The sequence below is a fragment of the Thermobia domestica genome, chromosome 17 (genome assembly GCF_964235325.1).
Source record: "Thermobia domestica chromosome 17, izTheDome1.hap1.1, whole genome shotgun sequence".
In the NCBI taxonomy this organism is placed as follows: Eukaryota; Metazoa; Arthropoda; class Insecta; order Zygentoma; family Lepismatidae; genus Thermobia; species Thermobia domestica.
In genome coordinates, this window is record NC_137470.1 from 183563015 (window position 1) to 183582583 (window position 19569).

The window sequence follows — 19569 nt, forward strand, 5'->3', positions numbered from 1 at the left end:
TAGCTTTTTGGGACTAACCAACATAAAAATTGCCAAAAGTGAATATTTTTAATTTTTAGTGGGTCAAAAGAGGAGATGAAGAAATTTTCCATTTTATGTAAATCTTTCATTTTTTGGACTTATAATTTCATATTTTAGGTACTTGGAATTGGAATAAAAACTTGTATGCGTATACATTTTTGTTATCCTTAAATAAGTAAGTGGCGAAAAATAAAAATATCGAACTGTAGAGTGGTTTTATGGGGAACTGAAAAATCTTTCCCATGTTATTTATATGGGGCATCTTCTACACTCCAAAATGTTTAGGCACTTCCGGCAGGATTAGGATGATGCAATTTCGCATGATTGTAGCCTTCGTTGACTAACGTACAGGAAAATTTCCAAAAGTGATTATTTATAAATTTTAAGGGGTCTAAAGGGGATGGAGAAATCTCCATGTCATTTAAATAGGATTTTTCTTGGGATACAAAATCATATATTTTAGATGGTTGAAATAGGAAAGAAAACTTGAAATTTGACATAATTGTGGATTTAAGAGATGCGAGACCATAGGCCGAGTAAACGTGAGGGTCACGGGGCGAAGCCCCCAGCTGTGCTAAATTCAGGAAATGTAACTAAAGAGCAAATGCACAATTCACTCTTGATGGAAAGGCACAGCTATAATTGGGAAGCTATAATAACAGTTCGTGTGAACTCGAGTTCTATAAGTAGACTAGACTTTGGCTAGCTGAAGCGCATACCCCGGATTCTACTCGGCCTACGGACTCGCATTTTTTATCTTTCTCCTTTGAATCAACAGTGGATTTCCTGAACTTGCTCTTCATATTTCCTAAATTTGCCCATCCGGGGCATCGCCCTCACACACTGTCTTTGCTCGCATCTCTTGAACCCACGATTTTATCGTTTCTTTTCCTATTTCAGCTGTCTAAAAGATAAGATTTTGTATACCAAAAAACTCCCATTTAAATAGCATAGGAATGTCTTCTTCCCCCTTAGACCCTTAAAAAATTAAAAATATTCACCTTTAGCAATTTTCCTGTCGGTCATTCCTGGAAGGCTAGAATCATGCCAAATTTCATGATTCTAAACCTGCCGGAAGTGTCTAAACATTTTGGGGTGTAGACGATGTGCCATATAAATAACATGGGAAAAGAATCAGTTTCCTATAAAACCACTTTAAGGTTGGAAATTTTTATTTCTGATAATTCAGTTAGATAACGCTAACGAAAACGTACAAGCATACTGAATTTCAAATTTTTACTCCAATTCCAAGTACCTAAAACATGAGATTATAGGTCCAAAATAAGGCCCATTTAAATAACATAGACAAATTCTTCATCTCGTCTCTAGGTTGGTGCATTCCGTGGTCGCTATATTAGTCTGGCATTGAATATAAGTAGTTTGGTATATTACGTATATATTTTCGTGAGCAATGGGGGAACCAGGCCCCACAAATTAAAAGTATTCACTTTTGGCAATTTTGCCGTGGGTTAGTTCCAAAGAGCTAAATTATGCCAAATTTAACCCATTAACGCCGGAATTATTTTTTGTTTTCAATTCTGGTGAAGTTGGTAATTTTGGCTTATTTTGGTGTGAAGACCACGTATGAGAAATTTTAAGTTCGTGACGTAAGCCGTTTCGTTGGGGGACCCCGTGATCATATGAACACGCTAGGCGTTCAAGTAAGCACCTTAGGATAGCATGAGTATATGAATGACCTGTTAAATTATTCACACATACGTAAACGAATAAAACGTTTATTGTCTTAGAAAAAAAAACTGTTACGATCTAGAAGTCAAAATAAGCACAGTATTGGGATTATGGAGTTGTAGGTTATGAATTCCATTATCAATGGGACTTTCTCAGGGGGGCCCGAAAAAAATCTAGGTTGGTGCATTCCGTGGTCGCTATATTAGTCTGGCATTGAATATAAGTAGTTTGGTATATTACGTATATATTTTCGTGAGCAATGGGGGAACCAGGCCCCACCTTCGGGCGTAAATGGACTTTATGGATTTCGTTTAAAGAAACTGTCTGTACGTACAAGCCCTCATTATATTTGAACCATTTCGCAAGAACTGTGCTTGAACACAGAGTATATGCACAATGTTTACGATTAGAGCGAACCTCTACGTGGTCTACCTCATCAAAGTAAGCATAACCACTTACACAGTATTACTCACTGTTCAACTTAGAAGTAGCTGGACCTCCTGCACCTAAGGAACGGCTTTATATTTCTGCAAATAAGTTCAAAATTATAAATGTGAGATGTTTATTCTATTTTTGCTCAACTGAAGCGATGTCTTTCGCACCGGTACATCAATCATCCAAGAGAAAAGTGCCCAAAACCACCATTTGGACCTGATTTCAATGCGATGAGATATTCTGGTCTATTTGATCAGTATCTTCCATGTGCTTGTTGTATTCTTCTAATAAATATAGACGATTTACGCGTATTTTCTTTTTTCACTCTGGAAATATCGCTCAACATTATAAACAGACTAAGCCCCGTAACATACAGACGCAGTTTTGTGACCACTTTGTTGTCACATCATCTTCACCAAGTCCAGTGTTATCTGCGAAAACAACTTCAGCGTGATTGGCAAATTAACGTCCTGTAAGGTTGTCGATTGTCCTGAACCTCCCTCTTGAATCATTGCATTTCTCTTCTCCTGAATCTTCATCCGCAAAGATGTTATGTTTCGGGGGTTCAAGATATATGACTTGTATGTCTTGTACGTCACTCGATTCCACAATATCAAGGATTTGTTGAAGTAAAAGACCTCTTTAATGAAAGTAAAAAATACCAGTAAAAGTAGTAGCAAAGGTAATATAATAATAATAATAATAATAATAATAATAATAATAATAATAATAATAATAATAATAATAATAATAATAATAATAATAATAATAAAGTGAAAAGAATAAAACAAAGGAAATGAAAGCATGTACAAACTGTTCTAAATTAATTTATCTCCAAAAGTTTACTGTACTATCGACATTTTTACATACTAAGAGAGAAAAATATATTTAAACGCCGTGCGTGTTCATACGATCACACTGTTGAAAAACTTGATTAAGCATGCCCCAAATGTTTTCAGATGAGTGAAATGTACACTGTTGCAACATTTGGTATCTCTAAAATATAACCAAGCACAAAATAATTTGAAAGGATAAAATATAAGAATATCTTGTAATATCTACTGTGAGGACAATGCAGTTTTTACGCTATTTTTAGTGAAATGCCAACAACCATGCCTCCAGATTGTATTGAAGCTGCAATATGGAACTTGTTTTGTTCGAATTGTGTTACCAGAACCTTCTCCTAGTAGACAATGCATATCATGTAAAGAAATCACTGACATCAAGTTACACAAGACTTGTTTTGATAAGTACTAACTGCTGTGATCATATGATCACGCACGCGTAGCCCTACAGGAAGTGCTCAATATTTTATGTCAGCTCATGTAGTTTTATATATAGTTAGGATTAGGATTAGGGTTTTGGTTAACTAGAAAGGGGAAAATTGTAACACAATTCATAGCTATTTTTAGTATTGTCTACAGGACTAATGATATATTTCGTTGTCGCATCGTAATTGTTTTTAAGTCATCATTTATCCAACAATTTTGACCTCGTATTCCCGATTGCAATTTCACTTATCTTATAAGGGTTATGTTGGATAAAAATCTCTCAAAAATTGCGTTCACACAGGAATCTTATCAGACTTTTCATTGTTGTAAGAATCTGTAAGAATCATAGACGATGAAAGCTTCATACCTGATGCATTGAGTTGATAAGAAGGCCACACGATTGCTAAATCTTGTAAAAAAAAAATATAAGGTTTCGGTGTTAACTAAAAATTGCCAATTTTCAGATACACTTATTGGCTAGTCCAACGTCGAGATTATTGACAAAGCGGCCAGTTATAGCGTGCGGCCAACGTAGCCAGTTGACTAAGCCTATCGCTTCCCACTGTCATATTTATTGTCTGCGCTGCTAGGACGCTTATTTAGGTACTATCTCTTGTAAAATGAAGAGCTTTCCACTTTTTTTTCCCAGCTAACGCTATAAATCACTGAATAAACCTTTTAAAAAATGGTCAGAGATATTTACGTAAATCTATATTTGTTAATATGGTATTTTGTTTGTAATACAGGGTTCGGCAAAACGAGCTCCTGTATTTCAAAAGGCAGTTAAAACAGCCAAAGAAAGGCAACCAAACTGTGACACGAGGGCTGTGAAGTGGCCATTGGTGAAGTTCCTGAGAATTTTCTCCTACCCAGTAGCGGAAATTTTGTTTATTGGCAGTACTTGACAAGTACAAGTGGGCATCATCAAACGAAATCGAAACAGTGCCAATAGAAATGTTCTGAAAAGTGTCTTCACACAGAGCTCTACAAGTTTCAAAATCTCTCTCACTTCATTCTTCATTTTGTATGAGTACATGCGAAGATCTCTGTGCACGAATCTTCTTACACTCCTATCAGAGAGTCCCAGGACAGCTGCCTGTTTAAGTGCAGAACGCTTTGGAGATAACTGGATGAACGCTTTCACATGCTCCACATTTTTCGGAGTTTATTCGGTCCTAGGTTTACCAGGCGATTTTTTTCTCAGTGCAGAACGTGTTGCTCTAAAGTTTGGTACCCAAACTTGAATAGTTCTTTTTCTATCTGGAACAGAATCATATCGGCCAAGTCCGAACCGAATGCGAGATTCCCACAGAGTAGTAATCAGGGAATCACCATTGCGAATATACTCCTCCACAAGAAACGCACAATTTTCATCCCGCCACGCCATTGCGACTAATAAAAATGACACGTACAGGGTATGTCCAGAAAGTAAGGAGACTGACCGTCACGCGGCTCTCCAGTCTCCAGCAGCGCGCTCTGTGGCAATGGAATCTTCAGTGGAGAGTCTAAGCTAAGCAACGCACTGGATGCCAGTCGCGCCCGAGTTCTGATGCAGTAAGAATCACGCGTCGCGCAAAAGCTGTTTTCTTAAGTTTTGGTCACGACAGAAAATGTAACAAATGAAGCATTCGCATTAAAGTTTGCTTTGGACTGGGCAAAATGCTTCCGAGACCTTGGTTTGAAAGAAATGCCCTGCCAAGGGCCCAAGCTTTTCGGTGCTTCAGGAAGTTCAAGAACGGACGGAAGACTATTAAAGACGGCCTCCAACGAGTGGTCTGGACAAAAGCGTGGCAAAACTGAAAAATCTCCTGAACTCCGACGGTTGTTTGAGTGTAAGGTTAATTGCGGAAGATCTAAACATGTGCAAAATAATGGTTAACAAAATATTTCTAAAAATGTGCCATGACAAATCTCAAAAAGAGCTTTTTGCGCCACGAGTGATCCTTACCGCATCAGAACTCGGACGCGACTGATATCCAGTGCATTGCTTAGCTTACACCCCCACTAAAAATTCCCTTGCGGGGAACTCGCTACTGGCAACTGAAGCGCCACGCGGCTGCTAGTCTCATTACCTTCTGTACAGAATCTGTATTCCGGCATCAATGGATACCCGCTCAGCCACCGTATACCCACCACAACTTACACAGCGCCCTCTCCAAATACGGGAGATCATTTGAGGGATCCTGTATCATCCTCGACGTCGGATAATAGAAACTCTATTCGTTTTAAGAACAGGTTTCCTCTTGCAGATTGCGTTGCCTGTATCTTATGATTATTAGTTTAAATTGAGCATATTACAAAAGAAAGCAGAGACGGATAATTAACAAACGTATTGGTGGAATGAATATAGTGAGAGTAAACGTGTTAACCCGAAGAAAATCCAAGTATGTTAGGGCAGTGATTTTTCTGACTGACGACAAACTTTACTGTACGCACACGGCATTGGACACACCTGTTTGAATATTTTATCCTTAATGTTATTATAAAGGGTGTGTGGGGGAGGAAAAGGAAAGGAAACTCCACCTACACACAAGCCGTCAGAAGAACTAAAGTGGGGAATTTAGCTCAGTTCACAGGCACTGGATTCGGACGGCTGTCCTTTGAAGAAAAAGTTCATTGGGGATATTAAAGTAATTTACTGAGAATTTCTATGAAAAGAAGAGAGACAGGGTTTGGGATAGGATTGTCAGTTAGGAAAGGTGTACCTTCATTATGACGTCCGGACGTGCGTTGGTTCCTCTCTGGTCTCCTGGTGTCTCGCTCACCCTCTATGGATCAGGTCCTGGACTACTGGCAAGATACTGCGGACATTTGCCAGTTCGTAGAAGAAATTCGAAATTAGCTTCCACTCCGAACCGTTACTCCCGGCTTCAAATCTATATCGCTACTCCTCAAGACGGAAGTAACCGGGGCTATTTAAAGAGGGCCCCCAGGCTCGGTGACTATTCTGGTTGATATCGAAAGCGAGTCCCAGACGTCATAGGAGGTGTGGTTGTAGGTGTTGGGAGGAGTCAGGAAGGTGTCTCTCGTAACTTTATTACAATAAATACATAACATTCATAAATTGCTGAAGTAGCAAAACAACAACCAGTTGACTGTTGACAGTTCAGGACGCAAGCACTCTACACAGAAACTCCACAAAACACAAATAAAATTAATAGAAACCTGTCACCAACATCATTGTCTGCATAACTCAATGCATTATTAATAACAGTCTTTGTGAATCCAAGCAAAGACACATTGATTCCTTTACACTCCCCCGTCTGGAACTGAAGATATATAAAAAAAAACAAGTTTATTTTATATCATCGTTCATTGAATAATATGCACCACTAAACTGATAATCATGTGTATATATACTTATCACCGAAGAAAAAAAACACCAAAATAAAATGGAAACAACACAGAAAACAAAAAAAAAATGTTAATAATTCGATATTTAGGTTAGAAGTTCCAGTCTTCTTCATATTACTGCACTTTTCTTTCTTTGTCTTTTGTGTTAAAAAAAAAAGGACAAAAGCACACATATCCATATATATATTTGTAAACACAATAAACGTTCACTTGACGTATAAAGAAGCGTTCATTGAAGCACATGTCCATGTAAACACAAAAGCACGTGGAATTGTTTATAACTACGTAAGACCTTTAGAAAATTTTTGCTGACTCGAGTGCCCTTGAAGTATATCGGTCAGTAGTCTTTGACGATAGCACTTCTAAGAATGCAGATGGCCTTGTAGGCGGAGGTTCCAAAAGCTTCCACTAGACGGTGCTGTAGTCTGAACAAGTGCCATCACCAGCCGGCATGAAGAGCAAAGCAGAAATGTGTCCAGAGAAAAAATAGTTTATTAGTGTTGATGGACGAAGGTGGCAGCGAACCGGCATGAAGAGGACAATAAAGGTATATAAAAAAATAGGGGGAGGGGGAAGTATGAAGTGTTAATTGCAGCTTAAAAGTGGTATATATCAGGCACGAAAATCAGTCTCTGATGAAAAGTTCAAAATGGCGTCGAGGGACGCTATCCTCGTAACGGTCCATCCGAAGTTACTATTAATGCAAAAAATACTGTATCTTGGTGGAAAAGTAAAACAGTGATCCACAATCAATCCATATGTACTCGATGTAGCATTCCTGGGGGGGGGGGGGCGGTGGCCTCTTGAAGGTCTACGATGGACGGCAACCTCTTCTTCATTCGCTGCATAATGAAGGCATGGGAGGGAGAAAGAAGCGGGTTTTAGGTATGAAATTAAAATAGCATAAAATTGACTAGAAAGAACTGAGACTGAGTAGAATGAGAATGTGGGAGGAAAAGTAAGAAAAGGGTTACAAAAATGTAGTTGCGGTAAGAAAATAGAAAATTTAAGTAGCTGGAACGTAAGTGCAAGGCTAATCTTAGTACAGTAGAAAAACAAAAAGTAAACGTACGGGGGAAGAGGAATAGAGGAAGAACAAGACAAAATTAAAAAAGAAACAAAAATTAAGCATTAATATGACTTGTAATTGGTGCCCAACGATCAAATAATACCATACAACACAGAATCAACACAAGGCAATCTTGGAGGGAGGGAGGGTGTATGAGGGTGGGACCAGAATAATCATAAGGCTGAAACCATTTCCTGTTTCAGCTAATCTTCTCAAAAACAGGAACGGGGCCAGGTTATGCCGCCTAGCACTCGGCTAAAAAAATAATATTATGATTATTCCAGTAACATGGGGGGGGGTCGGGGGCACAAAAAAGGGGGACCGAAGAAAGAAGAATTAATGTAATAAACCAATTGTATGTTTGAAATGTACGTACACTAGGTTTCATTGTTGAGGGGGTAGGTATACTCAGAATCAAAATAATTGTGATCCCAGTAGAAGTTTACTTAAATTGATGAAACGTAACCATTCTAACCAAAATACTTGGTAGGCAACTAGCGGCAAAACTACAAATAAGTGAGATAATTACGTAAGAAATGAGTTTTTGTAGAATCTCGTGTGTCGTTGATCACAGGGTGAAATTCCGAAACAGATGTCACTGTAGATAAGGGTACACATTGCTTATCACTAGCATTACGACGGAATCGGGCATTAGAATGCCGTTTGTATAATTTATAGAGTAGAAGAATTCCAATAGATAATAAAGATATCTCGAGCACGTGGACAACAACCCAGGCGGTGTCACGGAATGAGAAGGTTTCTTCCGCTCTCACTGCTAAAAAACAGGAGCAAAAAGCCAGAAGTATCTAAAAAAAAACAAATGTCTAAACAAGCATGAAAACTGATATTTTGTATCGCTTAATGGCTAAAGCTAAATCAAAAGCAGAAATTTTAGGGTAAAATATGCATCTTTCAAGGCTGCTATTATCCCAAAAATAGCTGGGCAAAACGCGCCCACTCAAGTAAGGTATTGCGACACTTCAACACAAAGGAAAATTACTCAACAAAACTCAAATATTTCTCTTGTCCGAAAAATGGACGCATCATGGAAAATAAACTTCACAAACTCCCTTCTTCCTTTTTGTGTTGGAAAGAAAACAATAACTTGACTCATTTAACATAAGGTGGAATTTGACTTCAGACACTAAGGACAGATAAACTAAAACGTCAATAACCTGACAAATCAATCTGTCACGACACAAACGACACTGTATGGTCCTGTAAAACAAAATCATCCCGGGAACACTATGATAAAACAGGAACCAAACAACAGAAGCAAATTCCGATTCAAACAACTGTGAGTCATAGATCCAAACAAACATAGACACAAAATAATGCATGTAACGATTCTGCTTATACATAAAGAAAGAGAGAAAAAAAACTTAAGATTCCTTGGGTTGTACAGAACGGACTTGACGTCTCAAATTACATATCAAGAAACACTGAATGAGCGTTGCCAAACTCAAAATTACGACTAATATTGGGATCACAATAAAATAAGTAGTATGTAGGTTATTAAATCGTTTAACAACAAACTCTGTATGGTTAATTTTCAATTTCTGTAATTCCAGGTACGTCATCTCAAATTATTGTCATTGAGTAAATAACAAAAGACAAGGGAGAGAAAAAAAAGAAAATTCTAGCGGAATTTCTTCGGTTGCACGAATGGTGGTGGTAACTTGCATGTTATTTTCTTTTCTTTGCTTCTGACACATACAGCAGGACGACTATACATAGTCCGTCCATAACATACACGTACTAATCTAGATTATAATTCCCTGGTAGGCCAGTAACAGACTAATCAAAACAATAAATGCTAATATGTGTCTTCTTTTTCAGGTCTAGAGATCTTAAGTCACCAACGAACATTCGCTGTCCATTGCGTCTTTTCACCAAAATAATCCATCTCTTCCATGGGATCATTCTTTCGGGATAGGTCGTTTTGTTGACAGGCGTGGTGTTGAAAAGGCGTCTTTCGTGCTCAAAGCCGCGGGTGAGTCCCACATCATCTTCTGACGAACTCCGGATATCAGCAAACTGATAAATGAGTTGGTAAAATCGCTTCCGGTCTTTTGGGCAGAAAACTGGGTTGACATCCAGCCGGGTGGGATCGCACATCTTCTGTGATGCTGCTAACTGCTCTGGTGGTGGGGTGTATTCCTCCGTGGTGTTTGCCACAACTTCATCCGAATCAACAGGCACCTCCTCAAAGTCCTCTGCCAGACCAAGAACTGTTCCCATGCGTAACTTCACTGGGGTGGTGGTGGGGTTGGTCACATAAACGACTGGTGTCTCACCATTTACCTAAACTCGTGGGATAAAAATTCCCAATAACTCTTCAATTCGCTGAGACGGGGACAACAACAACTTTTTTCCGGTAATATCAAGCGAATTTCGGAGACGGACCAAAGTATGTGACCGCGGTGGCAACACAGTATTTTCACAAACTCGAAAAACAGGAGTGGAACAGCTAGCAACTTTACTTGTAAGGACTTTGGACAAATGCACCTCCAAATTTCGCCTCGGCAATGAACGAGACGGTAAACGACCAAAGTAAGAAAGAGTAAAGGTATTTCTATCGTAATCAATTAAGGCTTTATGAATATTCAAAAAGTCAGCTCCAAGCAAGGAACCATAGTCAAAGTGTGGAATAACTCGAAACACATGAGAGAAACGTCTCCCATTAATATCAAACTGGAGAATCGCCAATTCAGAAACCTGTATAAACTTGCCAGTAACACCTCGTAAACGAGTATTGATGCGATATCTCCTAGCACTTTCTGGTACTAGATTGGAACCGACGCAACTGACCTGGCTGCCAGTGTCGAGCATAAATTCAGTCTGGACTCCTCCCATAATAACACTGATATGAGGCAACTCATTCTGGGTGAAAAGAGGGACCGTAATTCGGAGAGAACGAGTAGCAATGGTCCAATTTGCTACCCTAGCCGTTAGTTTAAAGTCGCCCTGCAATATCTAGCGATATGATTAGGGCCTTTGCATCGAAAACAGATAATAGGTCCCTTTTTTGAGGAGTCGTTGTTTTGGGACGACCCTGTATTTGATTCGGACCGGTTAGGATCGGTTTGGGGCACATGAAAACTATTGGCACCATTATCATTGTTTTGTTGCCTATTATTACGTGGAAAGTTGCGTCTACTGTTATTTCTTCTATTGCGTGAGCCATTGTCATTGTTTTTGTTTTTACTGCCATCAGAAAAAGCTGATATTTGCAACGTTAACTTAGATAATTGTTGCTGTAATTCAAGCAAACGGCCATTGACGTCATTACTCTGCTGCGTTTGCTCTCGTGGCGAGTCAGCAGCTCTAACAGCTGTTTCCTGTCTATATGCTGCGTCAGCAGCTGTTACATAAGGAAGGCTGTCTGTTGGCTTATTGCTGACCAAGGCAGACTGCAAAAGCACTGAGTTCTTTTTAATGAACTGATCTAATTCCTTCCTCTTTGTCAGCAATCGTGCTTTTTCCTCTAATATTAACTCATCGACGAGTGCAGCGAGATTTTCATATTCTTTTTTAATAACAGCACGAAAATATTCAGGTTGAAGACCTTCGATAATGTACTGTATTTGTGCTTTTTCTGAGGCTGTAGGATCTGATCTAAGAATGAGATCCTGTTTTGAGTAAACGTAGTCCATCACGCTCTCATCCGTACCTTGCTCTCGAGCCCTCATCTGCGCAACAGTAAAGTGGGGAAGCGCATGATCTTTAAAGGTTTGACGAATTCGTTCTTTAAACTGGTCATAATTCCACTGCGCAAATTCGGGTTTTGACTCAATTGCTGAGTACCAATTTTCAGCACCTCCTTTCAGTAATGATCCTAGAATTAGCTTCTTACGGGCTCCTGTCCAGCCGTTGACTTCGGCCACAGTTTCGTATTTCCTCAAAAATCTGTCCACATCCTCCCCGAAACGAGCATAAAACGGCTCAGGTCTAATAATGGAATTCATATATTGAACGGGACCTTCACCTCCTGCATTATTCGCTGCAGATGCCATATCTGATACTTTAGGACTTAAAGAAATGGAAGAGGACCCAGAAATCTCGGAGAAGGTATCGGATAAACGTAACTGCCGACATAAATTATACAAATATTGGCGCGTAACCTTAGCGGACTTTGGGGAAGAACACGCGGCAGGCTCAAAATATACAGTATTGCTATGGTCTAAAATTTCCTCTGTAGGGACATCTAATTCCTCATGTAAGTAACGCAACATAGACAAAAATCTCTAAAAATTTGGGCACACAACTACACATCACATTAATACTATAACTCAATAATTAACTTAAAAATAAAAAAAATAATACCAAGAATACGCTAATACACACAAAAAAATAAGAAACGCACTATACTTCGGAAAGAGTTAGGAAAGAAAAAAAAACATCTCGCCAGGACCCAAGTGTCATGCAAAAAATAAGAGGAAACATAGGTGAGCTATTTTCCAATTGAGGAGAACCTCTCGGACTCTAGCGCCACTACGCCCCTAAACGAGGAAGTCAGATCGGTCAGAAGTTCCATCTGAACGCAATGACCTCCGTGTGCGGACTCGACCAAAAGGCCTCGACGCTAAAGTAGTACTTTTTGCTCGAAAGTAAGACGCACACCAAAAGAGCATTCACAATAGGGTGAAACCCTCCTCGTACAGTGCTACGCCCTTAGCAAGGTTCTGCTCGGGGTACGTCCATACCTCCGCAATAAACCTCGCACAGACTCGGCAAAAGTGCCTCACTGCAAAAGTAGTGAAATGCGAAAGACCCAATAGACAAGAGAGCTTATTGGCCTCCACTCTGGTGAAACCATCCGTCTGTTGCGGAGATACGCCCAATAACTGGTCTCGATCGGGGTGCGTGTGCTACACTCCCGCAAGAAAACCAGTCTAGACTCGGCACTGAAATGCCTGCTCCAACAACAGCTATTGGCCAGAAAAAACAAGGAAAACATGCACTACTAGAAGATTGAACTAAAAGCATGCAGAGATAGAACTAACAGGGCAAAAACAATTCTCCACCAAGTAGGACACTAGCAGGAGTAAAAAGAAAGAGTAGAAAGCCACATCTCCACCATATAAAGGGTGTGTGGGGGAGGAAAAGGAAAGGAAACTCCACCTACACACAAGCCGTCAGAAGAACTAAAGTGGGGAATTTAGCTCAGTTCACAGGCACTGGATTCGGACGGCTGTCCTTTGAAGAAAAAGTTCATTGGGGATATTAAAGTAATTTACTGAGAATTTCTATGAAAAGAAGAGAGACAGGGTTTGGGATAGGATTGTCAGTTAGGAAAGGTGTACCTTCATTATGACGTCCGGACGTGCGTTGGTTCCTCTCTGGTCTCCTGGTGTCTCGCTCACCCTCTATGGATCAGGTCCTGGACTACTGGCAAGATACTGCGGACATTTGCCAGTTCGTAGAAGAAATTCGAAATTAGCTTCCACTCCGAACCGTTACTCCCGGCTTCAAATCTATATCGCTACTCCTCAAGACGGAAGTAACCGGGGCTATTTAAAGAGGGCCCCCAGGCTCGGTGACTATTCTGGTTGATATCGAAAGTGAGTCCCAGACGTCATAGGAGGTGTGGTTGTAGGTGTTGGGAGGAGTCAGGAAGGTGTCTCTCGTAACTTTATTACAATAAATACATAACATTCATAAATTGCTGAAGTAGCAAAACAACAACCAGTTGACTGTTGACAGTTCAGGACGCAAGCACTCTACACAGAAACTCCACAAAACACAAATAAAATTAATAGAAACCTGTCACCAACATCATTGTCTGCATAACTCAATGCATTATTAATAACAGTCTTTGTGAATCCAAGCAAAGACACATTGATTCCTTTACATTATAAATGATAATCATGTAAGCCTATAAAGTATTGACTCTTTATAATACTAATCACCATTGCTACCACTGGAGGTGTTGTCTGTTTTAAAATCGATATTAACTAATTATTAAGTGATTCCTGATTTCTTAAATTCTCACATTTTGCGACATATTCTGAGGGGCTGCGCGACACACCGGTTGGGAGCCACTGTATTAAAATATCCACGAGACACTTACAGGCCTGAAACTAAAATAATCCTTTTATCTAAAAGATGAACTTTTTACCACTGAACCACTGTGCCGGCTTATACTAGACAACAGTTGAGACTATGTCGTTTCAAAAAATGTATTCTCGTCTCGTGGAAAAACCTTATATTGTAATATCCCTCGTAGTGTTCTGTATAAACAACTTTTCAAGCTAATGTTTACAAACACGTGTTTTTGCAAGAGGATTCTACACACCAGATGGATCCACTATCACCTGCAGACGAAGGACTTCTGGCTCCTCCCATGGAGCAGATGATGACATCGGAGCAGCAGCGCCACCGCCACCCGAGGACCCCTATAAATTTGGTGGACGACAGCAACTAGGTACCAGTTTTATGGTTTCCCTACTACTGTTTGCCACTGAACATTAGGAGTAACCTAATCCAAGGCCTTTAGTCTGCTACGGGACTACGCCTATCCTATCTCCTGGCTTAGTCTGCTACGGGGCTCTGTCTGGGAATCCTAACCTCACCCGCTTAGCCTGCTAGGAAACTCTGTTGGCCACTTAACCATCCCTCTGCTTGCCACAGAGTATTGGGTCCCTAACTCCACTCTGCTTAGCCTGCCACGGAGCTCGGTAGAGATCCTGTCTGCGACCTTACGGCCAAAGACTACCCGTAAGTAACCTTACAAACTTAGAGATATTATTTGCATAGTATTTTGTAAAATACTTTTTATAGTGCAATTTCTGTAATAAAAGCCGGTACTGGGAGTCGGTTCCGGACGCTGTTTTTATTAACGCTCTACCTATAACCTATATGGGACAAAGTTTTAGAATATATTTATTCTGTGTGCCTGTCCGTCCGGGAGACAAAAAATCATAAGAACTACTAGACGTACACGAGGAATGTTTCGAGGGTGTAGAGGGACACAATTTAGGAATCGAGGTCGTTGGTAGAGCTGATATTATTTATACCGCAAATGGTAAGGTAACAACAATTTATGATCTTTTTAAGGTGATTACTAGAGAGCAGAAAACGGTAATAGATAGCGCGAATTAATTTCTTGAAATCAAAAAAAAAAATGTCTCAAGAATACACCTAATCTCCATTGTTAACTGTCTGTCAATATTGAAAATGATAGAAATCTCCCATCACTTCCGGTTACAATATTTATTGATAAACATCACGCCGTACAAACCAAATTCCTTCACAAAGTGTACACCTCACATTGTTTTAATGAATACTCGTAAGAAATGAAAAATACTATTATAATTTAATAACGAACAGGATATTGTTAAGACGACTCTTACTAGTAAGCATCTAGATATTTTAAATGATATGACGGATTAGTCCATTCATTTTCGGAACTTGCTAACATGACTAGTTTTTTTTTTTTTTTTTTTTTTTTTTTTTTTTAACACGTTAGCTGCCAAGGGTGAATTTTGATGTTCACTGGCGGAGTGCCATACGTAATTGCTTACATTATTTTTTTGCTTTTTGGATCAAAAGATCTTATATATTTAAGGCAGAAATTTTCTTGTAGGCCTTATATCTCGATAACTACATAAACTGTAGTCAAGTGTGGGTATTCCGTAAAAAAAAAAATCTTGATTTAGGGTCCATTCAAAAAGCTTTTGGACCCTGATCCAAAAAATCCAATATATTTCATTCAACCAAACGTTTTCTTGTACGCTTTTAGCTGGGGAACTACATATAGTGTATTCAAACCAAAACTACCACTTAGCTCAGTATGATGTGTTTATTCCGTAAAATACACGGAAACTCGATTTAGAGGCCGTTCAAAAATTTTGTGGCTCCTGACCCAACATCTAATTATTGGCCAAAACCGCAATCTTTTGATCCATTTTTTTTTTTTTTTTTATCATTCCTAAAATTCTTGTTATTTCATATTTTTTAAACATAATGTTAATTCTGAAACATAATCTAAGGTGATGTATTGAATCCGCGCGCTTGAAAGTTTAGGGTCAGATCGGACTTACTCGTGTAGTTTTTATTTATTTATTTATTTTATTTATTTATTTATTTATTTATTTATTTTTTTGTTTTTTGTTTATGGACAAGGGGATAATTACAGTTGAACTAACAACCCTGCTTGATAGTAATTTGTTCATTGTTATATGCAGAAGCTAGCTTTGTGTGAGAAGTGTGAATGAGTTTATGTTGCTTTTAGTGCTAATAAGTAGTAATTTGTGCAATGAAAACGAAGAAATATGCGCAGAAATTGATCTCATTTGTAATAACAGTATAGTGATCTAGATATTTCTGAATATTCAGCAAATTAACGGGGACTTCACAACACTGGCATCTTGTCAAAATAAATTAAATTAAGTCATTCGAAACGCAACTCATAGGTCCGATTGGCCCTACAGAAACAGCAAATACTTCTTAATTGATATTCAGCGCCTCTAGTGGCGTTAATCACCAACATCTAACAATAAAATCTACAGCATAAATATCTCCTATATTGTTTGTGATAGAAACAGTACAGTTCATTAACACTAGAAGCGGCACTTTAAAATACAAGTACTCTAACGACAACTTGTCGAATTAGAAATTGTGGGTCCAACCGGATCTACGAAGGCATTTTCTTAGACCACTTCAGTGAGTTCAATCGGACTCGCATGGCAGCTAACGTGTTAAATTAATTCCCCACGTTTATGAAAAATGAAATATAACACTCCATTTTATACCCTTTAAGCTAAGAGTGACGGATGGTTAAGGCAAGTGAATAATGATGGAAGAATTGCTAGAATGATAATGTAGGAGGAAACAGGAGTACCCGAGAAAACCCACGGACACGATATTGTTCACCATAAACTTACTTGGCCTGGGATCGAACTAATGATTCCATGCACTAGTGGTAACCGCTGTACCACCGAACCACTATGTCCCCAAATTTGTGTTAGGAATGTGTGAAAACAATTATGTAGTGTTCAAAGAAAATGTTATTTTACTTTGAATATGTTATTGAATATTCTAGATTATTCATTAACATTCTTTCTTTTCAAAATCATTCTAATGTGAAATATCACTTTCTTAGTCCGACTAGAAGAAATGTGGAACCTTCCTTAATAATACAATTTTCCGAAAAGAAAATAAAACTTTTTTTTAAAACAATTCTCATTTGTCTGGTAACCATCAGAAGGTGGCATTCGAGACTAAACTTTATTTATTTATTTATTTATTTATTTATTTACAGATATTCATATTTCACTTGTGTTTCTTCTGTGTTATCAATTGCTGCCATTAAATGATATGCACCTGAAATTCTACATCTAACTAATGTGGTATTTAAGCGCTACCCTGTAAGAGACAATATGATCTATTACGACAATGTAGCATATATTTTTACTTAACTTCTAATGATACTGTCAGTTATGTATTTCTGGACAGTAACATTTTACATATATACATATATTTAATCATTATTGTTATTCCAAAATTTGTTGGAGAAATATTCAGAGCTACTGGACATTGTTAGCAGCTCGTTTACTATACCTAAATTCCTTACTTTTGTAATGCATATTAATTTTATAACCTACATATAATTAATTCAGCAAAAACACATGATAAATAAATTTTCTATGTATGTTTCCTAAGATAAAAGATTATTAAAATAATTGTTGAACATATTAGCGAAGTGATGTTTCTGTATGAGTAGAATGTGTACTTTGGTCTGCTCTCTTAAAACAGAAGCCTTGTTTAATTTTAATAAAATAATAACCAAATTAAAAGTACATTTATAGCAATTTATAAAAGTTACATATTTGTTTGCACTGTTAAATTAACTACAAACAACTATACAATTTTATTTAATTACATGAAGTTGTGAAGAGGGTTTTCTCGAAACTAATTCGTCAATTCCCTTCAGATGTTAGTTTCAAGTTGATTCTTATTACTACAGCGAAGAAGAAAGTCACCTTGCTGTTTCCATTGTTTCATTGCTACACGTCACCAAATACAAGACCATTGCAGTTTACTCGACTTGACTGTACCAATGGGCTGTATAAGAAACATTTCATCAAGACAAGTCGTAACAAAGTTGTGACAGGTAAAATGAGCCATTGAGTTTTGGCGTATACATTGAGACGAAATAAATGACCATTCCTTGAGGACACGTTAGACAATTTGATTTGATATAGTAACAAATTAGACAATTTCATTTAGCATGTGTGTGAATGCAAAATGACTTCATAACTTTAGCTGCAGAAGATCCTAAGGTAGAGAGACCGGCAAAGAGTTATTCACTTGATCAAGAAAAATTGTTTGAAAGCCCTACATAAATTATTCCTGCTGTTTTAGAACGGAGGCGGAACTAAACCAATTTCCGAAATAATATTCCCAAGACAACTTAGTATGATAGGTATTTGAAAGCGAGTTCCAAGTAAGACCCACTTCTCACTGCATCCTTTCAACGGGCTGAAGGACACAAACACTGGAAGACTGAAAGGTGGCTGGACTGAAAATGTGTAGTTCAATGAGATGTGTTTTGTCCATATTCGAATAAGACACGCCATCCAGTGCAACGATATCCTAATGAAGCACTTCTCCATTACTGTGGTGGATATGATTCAACCTCGAAGAGATTGTGTGAAAGTGTGGGCATGAAATGATTTTTTGCACTATGGTTTCAATCCAAATATACATGTGAATATGAACATGAAATAGCATGCTTGTTTGGGCATTCTGAGTGATTATGTGTTGTCATTTATCAGCTTCTTCGTAACGAATGGTCAGTGAAAAAAAATAATGATTTCCAAGGTGAAAACCTTCGAGTTCAGAAGGCTCAAGGCGTTCATGTGCGGTTTTAGGAACATTCAGGCACTGTTCCGTGCCTGACTATGTTCCCATATTTAAATTCAGTTGAAACTTTGCGGAATTATAAATGTAACTAAGAAAGTTCTGTCGCTTTTCCACCCACCACCTTCGAACATCGATATGTCACCTAAGATGTACCTGAAAGACCAAAAATAGTCCCCATCAGCATCAACGATCTCCTACCAACGTTCTAGAAGGCCACGGATTCCATCGCGGTATAACTAGGTGGGTTGGGAAGCTAGGACGGTATCAAATGCATTTTGCACCTCTACTAGGGATTTGAACTGGCGTCCTCTAAGGTGATTATCCAAGGAATGGAACAGGTGATAATCGGACGGTGCAATGACCGGGAGTATGGCGGATGCAATAGTGTTTCCCATCTAAGGCGTAGAATGGTGTTCCGGGTCATCCTAGCCACGTGGGGCTTAGCGTTGTCCTGTAACAGGAGGATTCCTTTGCGATTCAGAAGTGTTGGTGGCTAGAGTTTTGATATTTTCTTGATCACAGCTTAACTGGTGAGAGTACACAGCTGCATTGATGCTCTGACCAGCTGGTATCAGTTCCCGATGCCAAATTTCATAATTCTAATCTTGCCGGAAGTACCTAAACATTTTGGGGTGTAGAAAATATCCCATATAAAATAATATGGGAAAGATTTTTCAGTTCTTCATGAGACCATTCTAAATTTGAAAATATATATATATATATATAGATAGATAGATAATACTAACGAAAGCTTACAAGCATACTGAATTTCAAGTTTTTATTCTAAACTGTAGTACCTGAAACATGAGATAATAGGTCCAAAAAATGACCCTTTTAAATAACATTGGGAAATTCTTCATC

The 19569-nt window shown here is 38.5% G+C and overlaps 1 long non-coding RNA gene across 3 annotated transcripts in view; it reads left to right on the forward strand.

Annotated features, from left to right (window-relative positions):
• LOC145674533 (uncharacterized) overlaps positions 1-19569 on the forward strand; it is a 52303-nt gene that overhangs the window by 2831 nt on the left and 29903 nt on the right. Inside the window, exons 1-2 of one of the 3 annotated variants that reach the window (XR_014128972.1) lie at positions 6872-7317; positions 9411-9513. The exons of 1 other annotated variant lie outside the window; for it this stretch is intronic. This is a non-coding gene — a long non-coding RNA (uncharacterized LOC145674533). Of the gene's footprint in view, positions 1-6871; positions 7318-9410; positions 9514-19569 lie in introns of those variants that run through there. One more of the 3 variants, XR_014128971.1, reaches the window with a different exon arrangement.